Consider the following 22,707-nt stretch of genomic DNA (forward strand, 5'->3'; position numbering starts at 1 on the left):
ACAAATACATATCATTTTATTTGGTAGAGATTCATGTATTTTAAAATGTATACTTTTACTTTATTTCACCAGTGACAAAATCTCCAACAAAGATATAGCTTATGTTTCTAGAAAAATTTTAAAATCTTACGTGAAATATATGTAATTTAAAAACTATTTTTATAAATGGTATTGTAAATAACTGAATGCTTCTTTCACAGTCTCTTAGTGAATGGAATAGTGGTTGTTTAATGCATTTTTACACATATTATAGAACATTTTCACTTTTTTTAATTGATAGCTTTTTATTTAACATATTCATGAGCAAGCATGCCTACCAAGAAGGCAGAAGGCAAAAGTCAAAGTCAAAACAAAAAGCATAGGAAATTTAAAGTGATATAACATATAGTGAATAATAATATAAAAGATTAACTTCCTGTAGAACATGGTACTGTCTTTATTTCAGTTATCTCTGTATCCATAGGGTATCATTTGTCTTTTGTCCACCTGAATGTATAGTTTTTAATTTTATTTATCTCTCTGAGTATTTATTTCTTGAGTCATGAGCTTCAACTATTCTTTTGCTAGTACTTGTTTCCATTGTCTTGTTCTTCCCTTTAGTTAAATCCTTTCTTTCCTTTAGGAAATACTCAAGTTGGTTCTTAGTTCTTTCAGCTTCCTGTCAGGCCTACTTGCGTTGTTCTTGAAAGACTTTATTCTCACTTTCCAGGGTACCTGCTAATTTCTGCATTTGACTTAAATATGATTTTGCTTTAGACTTTTTCTAGAAACTTTTTCTCTTCCAACTATTCAGATTTACTTTTGTTTTTTTAATTCTCCATTTTTCCAGCCATCTTTGTGTGATCAGAAATCAAGAGGGAAGGTTTTGCTTTCTCTGTATCCTTCCACATTTGCAGTACATTTTCCCAGCACTACTTTATCATCTTCTATCTCTTGGACATTTTCTAGGAGAAATTATAAAATCAAATTTAATTAAAAATTTTGGGCTACTTTCACAACACTTATAGATTTTGTAGAGTTTTATTTTATGTATGCACATGCACAAAATTGCTTTAATTGGAAAATGGCTACAGTTCAGCTCTTATTGAGACATTTATGAGGTGTGAGACCAAAATAAGCCAGTCTCCAAATCTTCATATTTATGGAACTTCTCCATAATTCCTTTATTTGTCTAAAAGTATTATTATACATCTAACTGTACAAATTTCTTTGCATCTTAAAATCACTCACAAGCAGTTTACTTGCTGATATTAAGAAAATTATTCTTTTTCTAATATTTGTTGTTAGTGATTTAAGAATGACTAACAAAATTGTAAGATAATAGAGGAACAATCCCACATAGTTCTCAGCACCAGAATTCATATCCCATCCCCTCCATTGGAAGCTTCCATATTCTTCATTCCTCTCTGGGAGTATGGACCAAAATTCTCTATGAGGGTGCAGAAGGTGAAGGTCTGGTCTCTTTAATTGCCTCTCTGCTATAATTCGACATTGGCAGGTGGATCCATAGCCCCAACTTGTTTCCGTCTTTCCCTAGTGGGGTAGGACTCTGGAGAGACCAGAGTCCAGGACTCATTGGTGAGGTCATCTTCCCAGGAGTATCATGGCATCATGATAGCATCTGAAACTTGGTGGGTGAAAGATGGTAAAATATAAAGCAAATTATTCAATAAACAGGAACTCAAAAATGTAAGAATAGAGAATGTAAAACTAGAGGTCTTCATGTGGAAAGAAGCTAGGAAGTCTATTTAGATATGTTTCATTTGGTCCATGACTTAGTAATTTTTTGCCTTAGTCCAATAGCTAACATGAAGGTGGATTAAAAGTTTTGTCTGGGAAGATGGTGTCAAAGTTGAGAATAGGACCAGAAAGATGGATTAAGGCAGGGAGTAGGTCGAAAATATGAGGGAAGTATATAAATACCATTAACTATTAACCCAATTGATCTGACCTAGGGACCCTATCTATTCCTATTTAGCACAGGAGCCTATGTAATCTCTGTATCCCTGTCAGTCTGATCTCGCAGTCTGTGATCACAGCTGGGGACATTCTAGATTGCACTAATTTCAGTACCAGTCTTTCTTGAGTAGCAAAGTAGGTTGACCTCACTCTTTCAGAGAGTGAGGCAGTCCCTATCACTGCTGCTTTATAGTGAGGGTAAGGTCATAGAGAGGCCCACAAGAGAGTTTGTAGATTCCTGATGGAAATGACCAGTGGTGGTGGAGAGAGGCATTTGTTAGAGGTATATGCCCATCGCATCTTTGTGGGAATCCAGTGAGCCTCAGTAGCTGAGGTGGTCTGATGTTAACCAAAAAGGTCATCATTAAAGTTAACCAGTCTCTTCCCCTTACTCAGCTTTTGTAGTCCTTCATTTGATGAGGTTAGACTTAAAATTATTGAAAGAAGTTAAATAGGGGGTAGGAGAGGAGGGCATCTAGGCCTAAGTAGTAAATATTTGACTAGGTACCTTATAGGTCTTTCTACTTGCTTTTTGAATTTTTGGAGTCTAAGTCTTCTTTCAGAAGATTACTGAGTAATTTTACTTTGAGGTATCTATTTTCCCCTAACATATACATATGTACATGTATCCTGTCCCCTAGGTCCTGATATATATATAGGCTATAACATATATATATATATATATATATATATATATATATATATATATATATATAGTCTATAACTTTGTTAGAAGGACACCATTTGAAATGGAACTAGGGAGTCCCTTGTGAAAGGTCTCACCAGATTATTGGAGTTGGATGGTTGATATTTTAGGCCTTGAGTCTCTGGATACAGTCTGAAGTAAAATGTGGCATGGTGGCACTGGTTGCATTGATTTATCTGTTTTTAAAACACAGAGAATCAGAGTGACAGAGAAGCAGAGTGGCAGTGAGGTGAAAGAGATTGCAGCACCAGGGGGTCCAAGGGTCCAGCGGTAGTGCAGTGGGTTAAGCGCACATGGGGCAAAGCGCAAGGACTGACAGAAGGATCCCGGTTCGAGCCTGGGGCTCCCCACCTGCAGAGGAGTCGCTTCACAGGTGGTGAAGCAGGTCTGCAGGTGTCTGTCTTTCTCTCCCCCTCTCTGTCTTCCCCTCCTTTCTCCATTTCTCTCTGTCCTATCCAACAACAACAACATCAGTAGCAACTATAATAATAACCACAACAATGGTAAGACAACCAGGGTAACAAAAGGGAATAAATGGCCTCCAGGAGCAGTGGATTCATGATGCAGGCATCCAGCCCCAGTATTAACCCTGAAGGCAAAAAAAAAAAAGAGATTGCAACACCAAAGCTTCCTTCAATATGGTGTAGGCTGGACTCAAACTTTAGTTGTATACATGCCAAAGCAACACATTATCCAAGTGAGATATTTTGCTGGCCTTGAAACACTATCTATTAACCCAGAAATATCTTTGTAATTGTACTTATTGACACCATTCAAATGAAAAATTATTTTAAATATACCTCTGGTTTAAATGTCAATTCAACGTGTTGATTGTCAAAGAAAAAGATTATGATAATGGAGTTCCCCTTTCCAGTTATTGATCTTGGGATACAGGCATTATTTTTCAACTATATAAGTGTTATTTTTTTCTAATTGAGAAAGAGGAAATGAGAAATATCAGAGCACTGCTCATATCGGGCATGTGGTGTTTGCTCAGGATTGAACTTGTATTCTAACATTGAATTATCTCCTAGCCCCTACTAATTCATGTTAAAAGCAGACCAATCTGCTTAAAGTGGCTAATTATACCCTTTATAACTGACCTTCCTGAGCCCTAGCTAATTTTTTTTTTTTTTGAACATTTGGTTTGGATTTGTTTCTCTGTCCTGTTTAATTTCTTCCTAATTTTGTGAAAGTAAAACATAAACATAAGAGTCAGGTTTTGGATTCAGCTTTGATGACATTTGAAGAGGAGAACAAGAAAAGGAAAGCTTTGCTTTTCAGAGGAATTGTTCTCTTGCTTTCTTTTCTACTATTTTGTTTGGTAATAATTGGCAGTCATAGTCTCAGGAAGTGTTCACACAGGTTATCTATCTATCATCTGTCGTCTACTCTTTATGCCTAAATGTTATGGAAGGAAACTAGACTTTCCTTTGAGACACACAGAGCTACTTTGTTAAAGTCCATAGATGTTATAGGGAACTCAGAACTTTGTATATAAGAAAGCAGAAGTACACTAGAGTTTGCAGTGAGTACCCCCCTAACACTTCCTCTCCACTATTCCAAGCTTTGGGTCCATGATTGCTCAACAATTTGTTTGGCTTTGTATGTTAACTCTCTTTTCAGTCACCTGGTTCCAGATGTCATCAGGATGCCGCCGGCCAGGCTTCCCTGGACTGAAGACCCCACCAATGTGTCCTGGAGCTCTGCTTCCCCAGAGACCCACCCTACTAGGGAAAGAGAGAGGCAGACTGGGAGTATGGACCGGCCAGTCAACGCCCATGTTCAGCGGGGAAGCAATTACAGAAGCCAGACCTTCTACCTTCTGCAACCCACAATGACCCTGGGTCCATGCTCCCAGAGGGATAGTGAATGGGAAAGCTATCAGGGGAGGGAGTGGGATATGGAGATTGGGTGGTGGGAATTGTGTGGAATTGTACCCCTCCTACCCTATGGTTTTGTTAATTAATCCTTTCTTAAATAAAAAAGAAAAAAAAGAAATTTCTAGGAACTCTCAAGTTCTATGTAAGAAGGAATCTCATGGGTCCTTAGATTCATCATTGTTTATAGATAATACATAAGATTTGCCACACAATTATACTATTTTAACCCTATGGAGTTTAAACAGGCAATCAGAGTATCATCTCTTTATGTAGTAATTTCCCTCTCAATCAGTTACACATACTAAGAAATCTTAAGTTACTAGAGGTGAGTTGCGCCTATCTTTTCTAAGTCAGTACTACCAAATATCCTAAGTAGTACTTAATGGGTTAAGTTACCCTTTGACAGGAAGCTAATTGGTTTCACTCAGTGTGCATGCATTTTTGTGTATCTCTCTCTGTGTATGTGTAATTTACTATTATCAAAGAGTAGTAATAATAGTAATTTTAGTGAAATTTAATAAAAATAGCTTACAGAATGGTTTGGAAAACAGAAATAGTTCATTCATTGGGGAACACTTGGATAATGGGCACACAAAACCAAAACTCTTTATAGTGTTATGTATAAAAACACAGACAGGAATTAAAAGAGAAAATTTATATTAGTTTTATTTGTTACATGATTTGTGATTATATAGTTATGAAGTATGAGAATTGTTCAACTGAATATTCTTTCAAGGTTTCAGTGGACTGAGACTGAGATAAATGTGTAGGTTGAAACTTGTTTTCATTTGGTTTGTAGGGTTATTTCCCAGTTCACCGAGACTGTTAGCAAAATTCTATTCCTTGAATATTGTAAATGTTTCTATTAAGCTTGTGTCTACAAATCAGGGCTTTGCTGTTAATTTCTATGTACCTGCCTTGGGTACTAATCACATTGTTCTTTCAGAACATGGCAACTTATTTCTTCAAAATCAGCAGTTAATTCTTTTTTTTTTTTTACTGAGTTTTTTTATTTATTTATTTTTTAAATTTATTTCTTATTTAAGAAAGGATAAATTAACAAAAACAGGGTAGGAGGGGTACAACTCCACACAATTCCCACCACCCAATCTCCATATCCCATCCCCTCCCCTGATGGCTTTCCCATTCTCTATCCCTCTGGGAGCATGGACCCAGGGTCGTTGTGAGTTGCAGAAGGTGGAAGGTCTGGCTTCTGTAATTGCTTCCCCGCTGAACGTGGACATTGACTGGTTGGTCCATACTTCCAGTCCGCCTCTCTCTTTCCCTAGTAGGGTGGGTCACTGGGGAAGCAGAGCTCCAGGACATATTGGTGGGGTCTTCAGTCCAGGGAAGCCTGGCTGGCATCCTGATGTCATCTGGAACCTGGTGGCTGAAAAAAGAGTTAACATACAAAGTCAAACAAATTGTTGAGCAATCATGGACCCAAAGCTTGGAATAGTGGAGAGGAAGTGTTAGGGAGGTACTCACTGCAAACTTTAGTGTACTTCTGCTTTCAGGTATATATTTTGCACTTGTTTATGGATACGTGTGAACATATCCTCTCTCTCACAGAACCTGGTCTATATCTAGGTTTTGGGACTTTGTTAGAAAGTGAACCACCTGGGATGGAATTAGAGAATACTATGAAAGGAAAGGTCTCACCCGAGTAATGAAGCTGAAGGGTTGTCATTCCACACGTGAAGTCTCTGGACACAGTCTGAGCTGAAGCATGTTGAGGTGGCAGTCGTTGTATTGATTAGCAGTTAATTCTTACTCTGGACTGTTATAAATTTAATATGCTATCAAACAATCAAGAGAAGATATTCCATTATACTTCTATATCCCATACACATTTAAGAGGTGAAATTATATTAAAAACTGAGGATCATTTAAAAATTGTGTCTGGTACATGAACATGGTTATATTCAAGTTGTTATAACAATTATAATACTTCTTATTCATGTTTTGACAAAACACAAGGGGGAGACTAAAAATGTCTTGCTACTTTAAAATTTTTCTCTTTTGTTTTGAATCTTATGTCCACTGGTTGGTTTAAACTTTGATTTATTTTTCTAGGAACTTTTATTACTTTTTAGGTCTGAGAGTTTAGATTATTTTTTGGATTGGAAAATTTTGAATTAATGTTTATTCAAATAAGACATAATCATAGTCACTCATCTGGGACTGTATCATGGCCTTGAAGTTATTTAGAGAGTTGTATATAATTCTTTTTTTTGTCCCCTTGGATTTACTAGCCTTCTAATATCTTTTTTTTCCTGCTGCTACCTTGTGTATTGGTTTTTAACTGATGCCATAAAAGATCATCACAAATTTAGCAGCATATAGTCCCAGAGCACAGTGGTAGGTTGAGACATTTTCATGTTTCAAATCTCTTTGACCTCTCTCTTTGCCTCATGTATTTTCCCTCCATCTTCTGCTATGTATTTCTAGATATATTTTCTGTCTTTCAGTTTCTTATAGATTTCCCTCTGCAGTGGAAGGATTAACTGCATATGGCAAGAGGCCAAGAGTAAGTATTATTTCAGATGAGTTTCTTCCAATGAGAAACATGAGCCAAGAGAGAAGGGGTTTTTCCTTACTTAGTCTACAAAGTTTTGCCAAGTAGAGATCATAGAATCCACTCTCAAATATTCTGCAGTAATTTCAATTTAAATATGATAAAACACAAAGATAAGAGCTTAGAGGTTTAAAAAAAAAACCTTGTGTCATAAATACAAGACTATTGAACCTGACTAAATTATTTATACTTCAGCTAGGAGGTTAGTTACTAAGCAGTCTTCTGTGGTCAGTTCTCACTCTGTTTATCAACATTAAGAAGGTAGTCATGGGAAAAAGGATCTTCACTAGAATAGTCCTTTCAACCTGAGGCCTTAGGCTTCAGTGCTTCAGTTTTTTGAGGAGCCTACTGATTCAATTCTAGTCCTTGATCAACCCAGTTTAAGTTGCTAAGAAATGTCAAAGTAAGGCCACTTATATTAAAGAGTTTCTAGTATTAGGGTCATCAGTCCACTAAAAGGAAATCCTGGAACCAAGTAAGTTAAAGATATTATGAATAGTGAGTCTACTTTTACAGTCAGGTTAGAGGCCAAGTGCTATTATTGATTAACTGTCTATAGTATTAGATACTCAAAGAGCAACTGGGAGATTCTCAGATGAAATACAAGGCTAATATGTTTCTTTTGACCTTGAACTTTAGAAAGGAAGCTCAAGTGCCTCATTCTACCTATGCTATGATGAAAACTTCATAGGATAAAATGATACCATCAAAATCAATTAGTTGGGGCTGGGCAGTGGTGCACCCAGTTAAGCACACATAGCACAAAGCGCAAGGACCTGAGCAAGGAATTAGGTTCGAGCCCCACACCCCACCTGCCTGGGAAAAGCTGTGAAGAAGGTCTTCAGGTGTCTCTCTGTCTCTCCCTATCTCCCCTACCCTCTCAATTTCTCTCTGTCCTACATAATAAAATGGAAAAAAATTGTCCTCCAGGAGCAGTGGTTTCAGAGTGCTGGCACTGAGCCCCAACGATAATCCTGGAGATTAAAAATAGTTTATCTTTGAAAGAAAAGAATTAGTTGAATTTAAAATTAGCATGGCCTACAAATTCAAGTTTTTAATTATTAAAATAAATTTTATTTAAAAACAATCTAAAATTTTATTACAGTAAAATGAAAATTAACATCCATAACTTGCAAAGTAATTTGAGACAATTTTTATTTATTTAATTTTTTATTGCAACTAGTGGGTGTTGGTGCCTGCGTGAAGAATCTTCCATCTACCATTCCTGGTGACATACCCTTCCTTTTCTCCCCCTTTCTTTTATTTTTTTCTTTCTTTTTTAAAATTTTTAAAAAATATTTATTTTATTTATTTATTCCCTTTTGTTGCCCTTGTTGTTTTATTGTTGTAGTTATTATTGTTGTCGTAGTTGTTGGATAGGACAGAGAGAAATGGAGAGAGGTGGGGAAGAAAGAGAGGGGGAGAGAAAGACAGACACCTGCAGACCTACTTCACCGCCTGTGAAGCGACTCCCCTGCAGGTGGGGAGTCAGGGCTCGAACCGGGATCCTCTTGCCAGTCCTTGTGCTTTGTGCCACCTGCGCTTAACCTGCTGTGCTACAGCCCGACTCCCTTTTTCTTTCTTTTAATTGATAAGACAAGAGAGAAATTGAGAGGGAAGGAAGGATAGTAAGGAAAAGGGGAGACACCTGAAGCATTATTTCAGTGCTTATAAAGCTTTCTTCACCCTGGAGGTGAAGAGTTAGAAGCTTGAACTCAGATCCTTGCACATGGTAATATGTTTGCTACTGTCCAGCCCCTTAAGACATTAGTTTTTAAGTTTACTTTCTAGGTCAACGAAGTTTAATATTACACACAGTTTCCCTATTTTTCTTATTCTTCACATCATATTTTAATGTGATTTAGTAAAATTGTTTATATTATAATATGAAAAAATTTTTTTGTTTAAACTGTATAGTTAGCCCATTTTTTCTCCAGTGACAATTGCTGTGAAACTACTTTCAAAGACGGTGGTGGGGATGGAAAAATAGCATAATGGTTATGCAAAAAGTTCTTCATGCCTGTGACTTAAAAATTCCAGGTTCAATCCCTAGTATTACCATAAACCAAAACTAACCAATAAGTAAAAATGAGTAAAAAAAAAAAATCAAAGTTGGTGGTATAAAAACCATTTTTATTGGGGGTCCTAGTGTTGACATCTGCACCTACAGGGAGGAGGGTTTGGAAGCTTCACAAGCAGTAAAGTGTTGTGGGTTGTTTCCCTCTTCTCTCTCAAATTTCTCTCTCTCTCTCTCTCTCTCTCTCTCTCTCTTCCTTTTCATTTTATTGGATAGGTCAGAGAAAAATTGAGAGGGAAGAAGAAATGAAGAGGGAGAGAGAAAGATACCTGCAGACCTCCTTCATCACCTATGAAGCGACCTCCTGCCCCCTACAGGTGGGGAGCGGGTGGATTCTTGCATTCAAGCCTATGCTTTGTACTATGCACGCTTAACCAGTATGCTACCGCTTGGCCCCCTCCCTCTCAACTTATCTAACTCTGTCCAAAATAAACAATACATTAAATATGCCTAAAACTTAATATTTTATTGAACCAACAAAATAATTCACCTGGATAGTGCACTTGCTTTGTCTTGCACACTTCCCAAATTTGAGCCTATAGTCCAGCATAATGAAGAAAGCTTTAGTGCTATAATATCTTTCTCCCTTTCCTCTGTTTCTGTCTCTTTTATCTGAAGGAGTCGACTTGTAGAAAGAAGTAAATTGATCTGTGTGTGCCTGGCAGAGTCTGTTTAACTTCAAAGTTCTAAAATCAGTGAACAAGGGGGGAGTTGGGCTGTAGCGCAGTGGGTTAAGCGCAGGTGGTGCAAAGCACAAGGACCGGCATAAGGATCCCGGTTCGAACCCCCCGGCTCCCCACCTGCAGGGGAGTCCCTTCACAGGCGGTGAAGCAGGTCAGCAGGTGTCTATCTTTCTCTCCTCCTCTCTGTCTTCCCCTCCTCTCTCCGTTTCTCTCTGTCCTATCCAACAATGACGACAACAACAATAATAACTACAACAATAAAACAACAAGGGCAACAAAAGGGAATAAATAAATAAAATAAATATTTAAAAAAAATCAGTGAACAAGGTGGAATCTGTCTTGGAAACCATGTGGTGGTGTTACAGTCACTGTCAACAATTCTTTTATTATTATTATTTATTTTCCCTTTTGTTGCTCTTGTTTTATTGTTGTTGTAGTTATTATTGTTGTGGTGGTTGATGTCGTCGTTGCTGGATAGGACAGTGAGAAATGGAGGGAGGAGGGGAAGAGAGAGGGGGGAGAGAGAGAGACACCTGCAGATCTGCTTCACCCCGCTGTGAAGCGATTCCCCTGCGTGTCACCTGTGCTTATCTCTTTGAGCTACCGCCTGACCCCCAAAGTCAACAATTCTGTACAAGTAAGTCACACACTTAATCACTGCCAAAGTGGGAGGATGTAGGTATCATCTCAGTGGAAGTCATATTGTGGAAGCAAACCTGTGTGAGCTGGGAGATTTGTTGTGGCTATTTTTGAAAGTGCAATCTGTCCCATTGTTCATAGTGTGCATATTTATTATTCAGCTGAGAATATCTTCTGAATTACAGTCTGTCTTCCTTACCTGCCATATGCATTTGGGAACTATTTAGAAAAAAGAATCTTTATTTGTGGTCATAAAAGAAATGAAATAACATATTATATTAATAGTGATGAGAAGAATAAATGTTAAGTTGGACAATGCAATACTTTTATTATGCAATTTTTCTTGTAACATCATTATTAAAAATATATTTGTCTATATCTCTATGAAGACTATATTTTAGTCTTTTTAGTTAGGCAGGTTGTGTCAGCCAAACAGCAGATGGCCTGCCCATAGTGCTGTGGGGCAGATGTTCTCATTTGGGCCATAACATATGAATAAAAAATGTCATATTCCAAGCTAACTCGTCATCTGCAGCAATTACTGGATAAAGTTCAATGTGCATGCAGGTTTTTTTTTTAATGGCTGTATGCTACATTGGTTAGGCCAAGTAATGGATTGTTGTTTTACACTATTTTTCTAATTTTCAGAATGAATTGTTTTACTTAATTTAATTTGATATTTACTGAATAGTCAGAGTATAATATATTTATATATATTAGACATAAAGTTATTAAAATTTTTATTAATCCCAATTTTATCATTTCATAATTGTAGAGCTTAGGTTACCAGAAGAAGAGCAGATAACCAATATATCATGTAGTAGATTAGAAAACTGAAAATAAAGACATTCTGGAAAGCAAACAAAAAATTCCAATAATAAATTTAGCAATAGTAGAAACTTAAGATGATTTTGGAGTGCATTTTATTTGAATTTTTATTTCTGTCACAAGTGACCCAGCTAGTTTTTTTCTTCCTCTTTTAATTCAGGTGTTCCTCATTAGTGGAACTTCTAGAAGTATTTAAGTGGTGAGAATAAAAATGGAAGATATTTCATGAGAGAGGAAAACATTAAGAATCTAGAGTATAATAGGTTTTAGGTAGCTCATTTTGTTTCTTTCTTTCAGTCTTGAATGCTATTTAATCACTCTTATTTTCTTTATCCAACCTTCACAGTTTCATGAAGACAGCTTCTTTTAGCATATTCCTGAAACTTTAAAAGGGGCAAGAAGGTGTTGTGGATAAAGACATTCTTATTGTTGCTGTTTTGCAAAAGTGCACATTATGCAAAAAAAAAAGATGTAATTAGAAAACAGACTCTCGTGTATTTTGCACCTGCATCTCCCATTTATATTTCCTGTCACTTCACCTACATACGAAGGCAACATTGCTGAGAAAAATGACATTTTAAGATAAAGCAAGCACAGGAGTATGTATTTACTCTACAACTTTGTTAGTGTATTATTCAGTTAGGCAAGCGGAATGTAGCTTCTATCCAAAAGTAGATTTATTTTGTCATATTTTGGCAGTGTTCTCTGGCTTAGTATTCAGTACTATCAAAGGTGACTTCATTAGCTAAAAACTTTGCAGCTTTTAGGTTTGAGAGAGGCTCTCAAGTGCAGGCAACTTTAAACTCCAGGGGATGTTTGTCAATATCTGAAGACACTTTTGTTTGTTTTTGGGGAGATAACTATGGGACAGGGACATATTATCTGTACCTCCTACTGGAGATCTCAGAAGTGCTCCAACATATCTAAGGCAGTTCATTCTCAGCCACACATTTGGTGTATATCATACTCTCTAATTTAAATTTTCCTTCTTTTTACCCTTTGATATTGCTTTATTGAGGAAGTGTTTATTTACAGGTTTGTTGTGGCCATAGGAATGCAGTTCCACTTTTCCTAAGATAGTGTGCCTACTCTCCACACACAGCTATCCTACAATTCTACAATTTCTACAAATTCTACAATTTCAGGCCCTACACTAGGATATCTTAACCTTGGCACTAATGATATTTTTGTAATATGGTTGGTGGTCTGGGAGGTAGGTGTTGCAGTGGATAGAGCATTGGACTCTTAAGCATGAGGTCCTGCGTTCAGTTCCTGGCAGCACATGTACCAGAGTGATATCTGGTTCTTTCTCTCTCTTCTTCTGCCTTTACCATGAATAAATAAATAAAATCTTAAAAAATAAATAAAAATGCTTTGTGGTTGGGGAGCTTTCTTTTCCTGTGTAGAACTGAACTGTAACATTGGAAGTCATAATGATTTAACTTGGGAATGGGTTTCTTCTTTACAAAATATATTATGAATCATCAATAAATTTGGTTATTTTGAGATAGTTCTATTTTCAAGTCTTATCTCATATTGGAAACCCTTGTTTTTGAAGATTTTGTTTTATTAAAAGAGTTACAAATAGAAAGATACAGAAAGACTAGAACATTTCTCTGGTTTATTGTGTTGTAGGGGCTTAAACATTGGACCTCATAGCCTAAAGCTTATTTTTTGCATAGCCATTATTTTGTTTCTCCAGCCTTTGAAACTATTATTTTTATAGAGTTTAATGTCTAATTTTATAGGGTTGTTTAAACGTTATGGTAGTGAATTTCCTGCACTAGTGGTTTGCTTTTTAATTATAACTGATTGCTTGAATATATGTACATATACATACATATGATCTTATATCAAGTATATTTCAGTAAACTCAAAAGATTGCTGTAATCAAAAGGGTGATGACAACTTTTTAAGAACTCCTAAAATATCTTTTTTTTCTAAAATGGGGGAATAATAATTTACAGTACAGTTGTTGACACGTATACAATACCTCATCTTTCTGTGATTGGTGTCTGCAAAACACTCCCAACTTAAGGTCCTTTTCAACCATCACACACCAGGGCCCTAAAGGCTGCCCCCATCCCTAGCCTTTCACCTTCCTCTCCTTCCCCAAATACCTTTGCTTTGGCACAATACAACAAACCCAGTTCAAATTTCATTTTGGTGTTTTCCCTTTCTGTCCTTGGAAAACTTCTTGTATTTGAGCTTTATGCTCAATATTGAGGTTGGCACAATCATGTCACCTAGGCTAAGAGATTTGTGCCCTAACTCTCAGAAATCTTGAATCTGTTATTTTACATGGCAAAATGAGCTTTGCCTTTGTGATTGAGATTAAGAATCTTGACATAAGGGACTAGATGGCAGCACACTAGGTAGAGTGCATATGCTGTAATGCTTGCTGATATGAACTCAAGCCCCTGGTCCCCACCTGCAGGGGGTATTTCAGTATATGTGATGTGAGAGTCTAGTCTTGACTGTGTTTCAGCCTGAATATAAACTGCAAGGTCAGGGTTACGCATGCTTCACAGTTAATAGCTTGTTGTGGGTGGAGGTTTAAGTTGGTTATGCAACTAGTCCTTAGCTCTGTGCATGCTTTGGGTCTTTCAGGGCACAGATTCTGGCAGGCTGTGATCTGGGAATTCACCCAAAGAGGCTCTTACGGAATTCCAATTCTAACGTGGTGATTGCTAGAGCTCTAGCTAGCTATAGCACTTGGTGAGGAGAATTGTAACCTCAACTTCCCTTCCCTACTTTTACTGTTTTTAATTTTTCATATCATGTATAGGATACATTGTAGGATAGGGTTGGAGTACTGGGGTTTTGGTATATCCTGACCCGTACCCACCAGATTAGTCTCTTGTCTTAAAGATTTCTTCTAAGTGCGGTTCATTGTTGTATTTACTGTCACATGGAGGTGTTTTACCTTCTCAGGAGAGGACATCTTTCTGTGTCTCAGAGTCCAACTTTTTTTTTTTTTACCTTAGATGCTGAACTTTAAAAAAAAAAATTCTCTTTTTAAAAAAATTTATTTATTCCCCTTTGTTGCCCTTGTTGTTTTACTGCTGTAGTTATTGATGTCGTCATTGTTGGATAGGACAGAGAGAAATGGAGAGAGGCGAGGAAGACGGGGGGTGGGGGGAAGACACCTGCAGACCTGCTTCCCCAGTTGTAAAGTGACTCCCCTACTAGTGGGGAGCCGGAGGCTCGAACTGGGATCCTTACATTGGTCCTTGTGCTTCGTGCTACATGCGCTTAACCCGCTATGCTACCACCCGACTCTCGATGCTGAAATTTTTGTCCCTACATATATAAATAAAGTCTATTTCTAGGTAAGATTTCCCATATATAATTATGACTTTGCTGTTGATGCTAAGAAGAAGAAAATATTGGCATTCTCTGTGAGGCCATCTTGTTGCATATACCCAACTAGTTTCTTGGGTGGAAGTTTTTATCTGCTTTAAAAATTATAAAGGGAGTCAGGTGGTAGCGCAGTGGGTTAAGCGCAGGTGACTCAAAATGAAAGGGGGCATAAGGATCTTGGTTCAAACCCGTCTCCCCACCTACAGGGAGTTGCTTCACAAATGGTGAAGCAGGTCTCAGTTGTCTATCTTTCTCTCCCCCTCTCTGTCTTTCCCTCCTCTCTCCATTTCTCTCTGGCCTATCCAACAATGATGACAAAAATAATAATAACTACAACAATAAAACAGCAAGGACAACAAAAAGGAATAAATAAATAAATATTTTTAAAAGTATAAAATACATACTGTATCTCTAGCTTTGGTTATCTACAAGATGTGAAATTAGTGATTAGCTTGATTTTTTTTTTTTTCTCATATTGGATACATCGCTTACGTGAGAGGATGAGTGCCCTGCCACGCACAGTTCCGGTCTGGACCCTGGTACCACATGAAAGACACCATCATACCAGAAGTGCCAGTGATATAGTCCTTCCCTCTTCTTCCTTCTCTCTTTCTTCCACACTCTTTCTGAAAATGCAGCCTGGAGAGGTTAAATCAATTCAAAACAAAACAAACAAAGAATTTCTGGAATGTAGAGATTAATTTCATCTTGCAAAGACAAAGCTATTTTTTCATGAATTGACACAGATTTTTTTTTTAAATCTTTGAAGGGGCAATACATACAATGTATGTTTTTTAGTTAATCACACTAGACATCAACAGCCTTTCCCAATGCCTTATATGTCTTCTTTCTTGCTCATTTATTTCTGTCAGCAACTCTTATTTACTCTATATCTTCTACTTTACTTTGGTCTCATGGAACTATTTTTAGATCCTTAAATGGATCATGCTTTATCTTACTTTTATTTCCAGTTTTTATTTTAACACTATCTATTGTTTCTGAACTATATTTTGCAGTATTTGATTTTACTAGTTTATATTCATCCTTCCAGTATTGAGATATCTGTCCTTATATTCTTCTGGGAAGAGCAGACCTGGCTACTCCTCACTTCTAAGACGGAATGTGCTTCTTCTCTTGCATTTGTAGTTAATACTTCATCAACAGTTATTGCCCTGTAATTTCTCCTTCTCTTGTCTGATTTCTTCCTTTAGAATTAAAGTTCTTCAAGAATAGGACAGCATCTGTTTCCTGGTAAATATTTATTTTTAAAAGAAAATATTTACTGAAGCATAACCTACGAACTGAAATATGTACAAATTCTAATTATACAGCTGGCTGAGATTATGTGAAATGACATACACATACACATAAAACCACCAATCAGATGAAGATATCAGCACTCCAGAAGCGCACTACCCCATCACTCACTCTCCTTTTCTCTATCTCTCAATTTTTTTCTGAATCACTCTCCATTCTGTATCTTCACCAAAATAGTCACTATTCAACTTCAAATGCTAATACTCAGTATTACCTGTGGTATTTTAGTCACCTAATATTTCTATTAAAAATTACAACCTAAGCGACTCAATCATTAGGAATTTACTGCCTTGAAATTATGGAATCTAAAAGTTGAACATCAAGATTTCTGCAGTGTTAATTATTTTTAAGGTTGTGAGGGAGATACATTCTTTGTGTGCCATGATTCTGGTAGATTGTTGGCAATCTTTGGAATTCTCTAGCTTTTAAAAACTTTATTTGCCTCTCTGCCTTGATCGGCACAAGGTGTTCTTCCTGTGCTTGTGAATCTGTGGCTAAATTTTCCCTATTGTAAGGACATTAGTCATATTGGAATAAGTGCCCACATTGTTTCAGTATGACTTCATTTTGAGGCATTCTGAAAGATAATACTGCCCACATGCAAAGTTTTCTTCCCTAGTTCTTTAGCTCCCCTATCACCCTTTCACTCCATTCTCACCCCACTCCACTCTTCTACATGAACAAAAATATCAAAGAAGTAAAGAAGATGTGAGCTTTTTGCCCAGTCAAGCCTCTTTTGTTTGTTTCTTCTTCTTGGGTTTGTTGAAAGCTTCAGGATTAAAGCTGGCAGGATTTGGTTCAGGGTTCATCTTCACTGCTGATGGCACTACGGGAATTAAATCCACATCAGGAGCGAGATTGGGGTATGGCATGGGAAAGCCACCAATGAGTGTTGTCCCATATATGCCATGTGGCTTCACTGTGTGTGAAGGGATGGCCCCACTGAATCCTCCACTGAATGCAAAGTTCTGCATGCCTCTGCTCCTTGATTCCTCCAGGCATAGTGAGCCAGTACCCTCCACTTGCTTCTTGACTGTGCCCACTGCAGTTAGTACCATGTTCCAGAAGTGACCAAATGAGGGATCTACACCCTCTGGGTTGATGATTTCATCACCTTCACCGAGAGTCACCCTTGAGTTCTTCCTCTTCCTCTTTGACTCTGGATATCTAGATTCCCCTCCTCAATGATGAAGGTGGAAATCTGATTAATATGTGCCATGTTGAATTCTGTCAGGTTATCGAGCTCAGTTTCTTCCTCTGGGGTCCCCAGTAAGCCCTTGAGTTCATCATCCTCTCCACCCATCTTATCTCCTTCGACAGCTGATGGCAACATCTGAGGCTTCTCACCTGGAATGTATGCTCTTGTAGATGGGCCAAATGAGATTGTGGGATTGGTGGGGGTTTGCTGAGGCTTATGCGGGTTCAATAAAATGTGACCCAAGAAAGTTCTGCATATACTGTTGAGATCTACTAGGAAAACTTTATTCAGATGCTTGTGGTAGACCAAGGCACTGTGGACCTGAGAGAAAGACTGGTGGTCCATGGTAAAGTAACACAAATCAGGGTTTCTCCCAAATATCAGCTTCTTAATTAGTTTGTCTCCGTTGACTACATCCAAATGGGGGTTTACCTGCCCAGGTCAGGCAGTCACAACAGGAAGGTGAAGCCAGAGTTCACAGCTGCCACCATCTTGCATCTTCCACTCCCATTTGGTGTGCCCCAATGACTTTTCTAAAAAATAAAATGTTAAAGTTAGAGGTAAATTAAATGCTTCTCTATTTTTGTTAATGAAACATTTTTAAAATATTTATTCCCCTTTGTTGCCCTTGTTGTTTTATTGTTATAGTTATTATTGATGTTGTCCTTGTTGGATAGGACAGAGATAAATGGAGAGAGGAGGGGAAGACAGAGTGGAGGAGAGAAAGTCACCTGCAGACCTGCTTCACCACCTGTGAAGTGACTCCCCTGCAGGTGGGGAGTGGGGGGCTCAAACTGGGATCCTTATGCTGGTCCTTGCACTTTATGCCACGTGCGCTTAACCTGCTGCGTTACTGCCTGACTCCCAATGAAACATTTTTTATTATCTTTATTATTGGATAGAGACAGCCAGAAATTGACAAGGAGGGTGTTAATAGAGAGGTAGATGGACATTTGCTGCCCTGCTTAACCACTTGTAAAGCTTTCCCCCTGAAGGTGGGGTCTGGAGCCTCGAAACTGGGTCCTTGCACTTTGTAACATGTACACTCAACCAGGTGCACCACCACCTGCCCCCTAAATTTTTCTCCAAACATGTTTCTTGGAATAGTAGTTCTATAGGATCTTTTCTTTCTTTTAAAAATTTTTTACTTTTTTTGTTATTTTTCAAAAATTATTTATAAAAAGAAAACACTGACAAAATCCATAGAATAAGAGGGGTACAACTCCATAGAATTCCCACCACCAGAACTCCATATCCCATCCCCTCCCTTGATAGCTTTCCTATTCTTTATCCCTCTGGAAGTATGGACCAAGGGTCATTATGGGGTCATAATGGGAGTTACTTTCAAAGAGTTTCTTTGTTCAAAACACACTTTGAAAATGCTGGATTGTTAAGGCACTCTGCTCTTTTTATTAGTTATATTTCAGGGTACTTTTCAGCACTTTAAAATTATAATGTGAATTTTTCCTTCCAAACAATAGATATAAAAAGCACTATTCCTCAAATTTATAATGAAATTGTAGTTTTGGGGGGCAGCGTTTATGTAGGAACAACTATTCTATTAGATTAATCATCTTATTAAATAGGTAGTGAATTTTTTCAGATGAATCGTATGATTTTGTTTAGCAAATTTCTTAAATATAAGTACCAGGTGATGAAAATATCATGTAAACTGCTGTCCACTAAATGAATGTTTTATTGTGGGGACTGTGTGTATCTGGTTGAGTGAACACATTACCATGCATAAGGATCCCATCTCTACTTGCACGGGAAGCTTCATGATCAGTGAAGCATGGTTACAGATGTTCCTTTCTTTCTCTCTCTGTCCTCTTAATTCTGCTTTGTCCTATCAAATGAATAAATAAATATTTTAAGAAAACTTTTTTTGTTTGTTTGGTATGGTGGCTTAAGTTTCTTGAAGTATTGTGTATATTCCTCTAATAGATCATGATTTTATAGGAGCTCTCTGCATGCACAGCTTTTCTGTGAAGTGAAAGAGCTCTCTCTCTAAAAGAGTACCCTCAAAACTCAGCAAGAAAAGTGATCAATCAGCCAGAACTAAGCACATGCTATCCTTTTACTGATTCAGGTGTGATTAATGCCTAGAATGAAGGAACTACCTATTTCAGTTCTCCTTTAAACATCATTCTTAGCAGCTCAATGGATTAAGTGCTTGCAAAAGGAGTTGTCTCTGTTGTACATCTTAAAAGAATTAAATTTTAATTACCAAATGCATTAAACCTGTATATTAATTAAGCGGTTGTAGGCTGCAGTGATTTAGGCATCAGCGTTTTTCCTGATGTCTTATTCTGCTGACTGCAGTCTAAAGGGAAGCTTGTCCCAGACAGAGGCTACAAGACTAGGGCTGCCAAACAGCACCGAGGCCAAACAAAAGGGTTTGCACCCCAATTAAGTTAAAAGTCTCTGAGCGTCTCCTGCATTCCAGATGGCAAGCAAATTTAGATCTGCAGGAGGGCTTTAATTAAGATATTTTGATTGCAAGCATGAAGCCAGGATTGCAGTCTCAAACACACGCACGCACACACACGCGCGCGCGCACACACACACACACACACACATGCACGCATACACACACATGCACGCACACACACATAGACGGTATTGAAGTGACATTAAAAATGACTGCAGTTGAAAAACAAGATTAGAAGAGAAAATACTAAGTAGAACTTGGGATGAAGTCGGTGTACTGCACTAAAGTAAAAGACTGTGGATGGGAGGGGAGGGTTCAGGCCCTGGAACAGGATGGCAGAGGACCTAGTGGAGGGTGTATTATGTGGAAAACTGGGAAATGTTATGCATGTACAAACTATTGTACTTGCTGTTGACTATAAAACGTTAATCCCCTAATAAAAAAGTAGTAAAAAAGAAAAAAATTGCTGCAGTTTTTGCTGCTATATGTTGACACTTTATTGTAAATGATTAATTCCAACCCCAGAATAGTGGGGAAAAAATTACTACAGTAAAAGTAGAATTTTGACAATGGGTAAAAGTCAAGAATCATATACCCATTAATATTCTTCACTCTTTGCTTTTTTTTTTTAACTAGATAACTTTAAGTTCTGGTTATACTTGTTGTAATTACCTTTATTTTTGTTGTTGTTCTTAAATAACAGGTTTTGGAATTTGACAGATATGGTTTGAAATGTCACATGTGACCCCTAAATAAATGATTTATTTTTCCCTTGAGGCTCTGCTTACTCAACTTTCAGTTGAGAAAGGCACATACCTTGCAAGATTGTTAGGAAGAGTCAATGATATATATTCCAATGAATGTAATGTATTCCAATGTATTATAACTTTAATCTTAAATTTCAGTTGATCAAAATAAAACTGCTGATTACCCCAAACACAAAAGTCTAATTGTCCCTCTTCTCTGCCTGCCAACATTCCTCTGACGACTCATGCCAAAGAGTCTGGAGTTACTACTATCCCAATTCTATCACCTCTGACAAGTAAGTCGGTATATCCAAGAAGCCTACATCTTCCCATTACCCTCATACTTACCCAGTGTTTCTCAGTATTGTATAATATCATTAATTTTTCAGACCAGAATTGTGTGTAGTAAAGTGTTTAGCAGTCTCCACAGATTTTAGGTTTTAGAATCCTGTATTACTCTCCCAGACCTAAAATGCGTTCAGATATCAAGATGCCCTCAGGGGTATGAGGGTGGGAAGGGAGGAAGAAGCTTCTTTTGAGAATTTCTGCACCCATGCAAGTCATCTTCATCATTATATAGAGCCTCAGTCATGAAAGTCTTTTGCAGAATCATTATGGTATTTCCATAGCCTAATATTTATTTATTTATTTATTTATTTATTCATTTATTTTTACCAGAACACTGCTCAGTTTATGGTCTTGAAGCTTCAGGCATCAGAGTCTGCATTCATTATGCTATACCCCACCTTTGTCTTTCTTTCTTTTCTTTTTTTTTAAAACCTATGACTCCTCAGTAGTTTTCCCTGGGCCAATTTTATCATTCTTTATTTGAGAGAAAGAGTGACAGAGATAGAAATAGAGAGAGAGGGAGTCCGGTGGTGGCACAGTGGGTTAAGCACATGTGACCTGAAGCACAAGGACCCGTGTAAGGATCCCGGTTCGAGATCCCAGCTCCCCACCTGTAGGGGAGTCACTTCACAGGTGGTGATGCAGGTCTGAAGGTGTCTAGCTTTCTCTCCCTCTCTCTGTCTTCCCTTCCTCTCTCCATTTCTCTCTGTCCAATCCAGCAACCACATCATCAACAACAATAATAATAACTACAATGGCAACAAAAGGGAATAAATAAATAAATATTAAAAATAATAAATAGAGAAAAGACACCCCACCATTGTTCCACTTTTCAACAGCGTTCTTCCTGTTGCCATCCATGCTGCTCCCATGTGATGCCTTGCATATGGTAGTGTACAAACTCTATTGAGTGAGCAATACTGATCCTATCACCATTGCCTTTTGACACCTAAAACTAACCATCGCATAGCCTATTTGAGGTTTTAAAAAAATTATGTTTGATTTTATTTTAGCTGATCTATTTAGATGTTTCTATTATGTAATGGTACAATTCACTATTTCAAATAAAAGTAAATCGTTCAATCTTCAAAAAAATTCTTTTCAATTTATTATCCTGATTCTATTATGCAATTTAATAACTAAAACAGCAGTGACACTGCTCACAGATCTTCAGCTTAAGTAGTAATTGAAAAGGGCAGTTTTGTTCTGCCAATGTCATGGCAACGAAGGTAGCAAGAAACCTGGACAATTGTTACTGGCTTCCAAGAGCATGTCTTATGAAGAGGCTTGCAAAATAGCTTGCTTATAAAAGTGTGTCTGATTTGCCACACCTGTCAAGTTCCACATTGGACTCCAACCACAATGGAAGAAGCTTGGTATTGTGGTGTCTTTCTCTACTTCCTAACTACCCGTTTCTGCCTTACTTTCTACCTTAAAAATTTACCCAGAGTAGTGCAGCCCTGTGGTCCTAACAACAGTAATACACACCAAACATACACACACACACACACACACACACAAAAAAAAAAAAAACAACTTGGTGATAGTCAAATTTTCATTTGGGAACGACTTTCTAAAGATATGCTCATTTATTTAACTAAGAGAATCATAATTTTACCAAGTTTCAGGAGCAAAGGAGATTACTTTCACTATTTTATTTTGGATAGGGATAGAGAAAAGTTGGGAGGGAAAGAGTGATCGAGTGGGAGAAAGTGACATCTGCATACTATTTAACTGCTTGTAAAACTTCCCTGCTACTGGTGGGGACAAGGGTCTCGAACCCATGTTCTTGTACTCTGTAACATGTGCACTCAAGCAAGTGCACCACCACCACCACTGCCTGGACCCAAGATAATTATTTTCATATTTGTTGAAGGAATGACAGAGTGCTAGAAAACTTTCTAAGGCTAAAATTAATACCATTGATAATTTTTTTGAGACTAGTATCTGC

The 22,707-nt window shown here is 37.5% G+C and overlaps 1 pseudogene; it reads right to left on the reverse strand.

Annotated features, from left to right (window-relative positions):
* Window positions 1–16,722: 16,722 nt before the first annotated feature.
* LOC103113406 (nuclear inhibitor of protein phosphatase 1-like) lies at window positions 16,723–17,722 on the reverse strand (annotated as a pseudogene).
* Window positions 17,723–22,707: the final 4,985 nt, after the last annotated feature.

This window comes from Erinaceus europaeus, chromosome 14, assembly GCF_950295315.1.
Source record: "Erinaceus europaeus chromosome 14, mEriEur2.1, whole genome shotgun sequence".
Lineage (NCBI taxonomy): Eukaryota > Metazoa > Chordata > Mammalia > Eulipotyphla > Erinaceidae > Erinaceus > Erinaceus europaeus.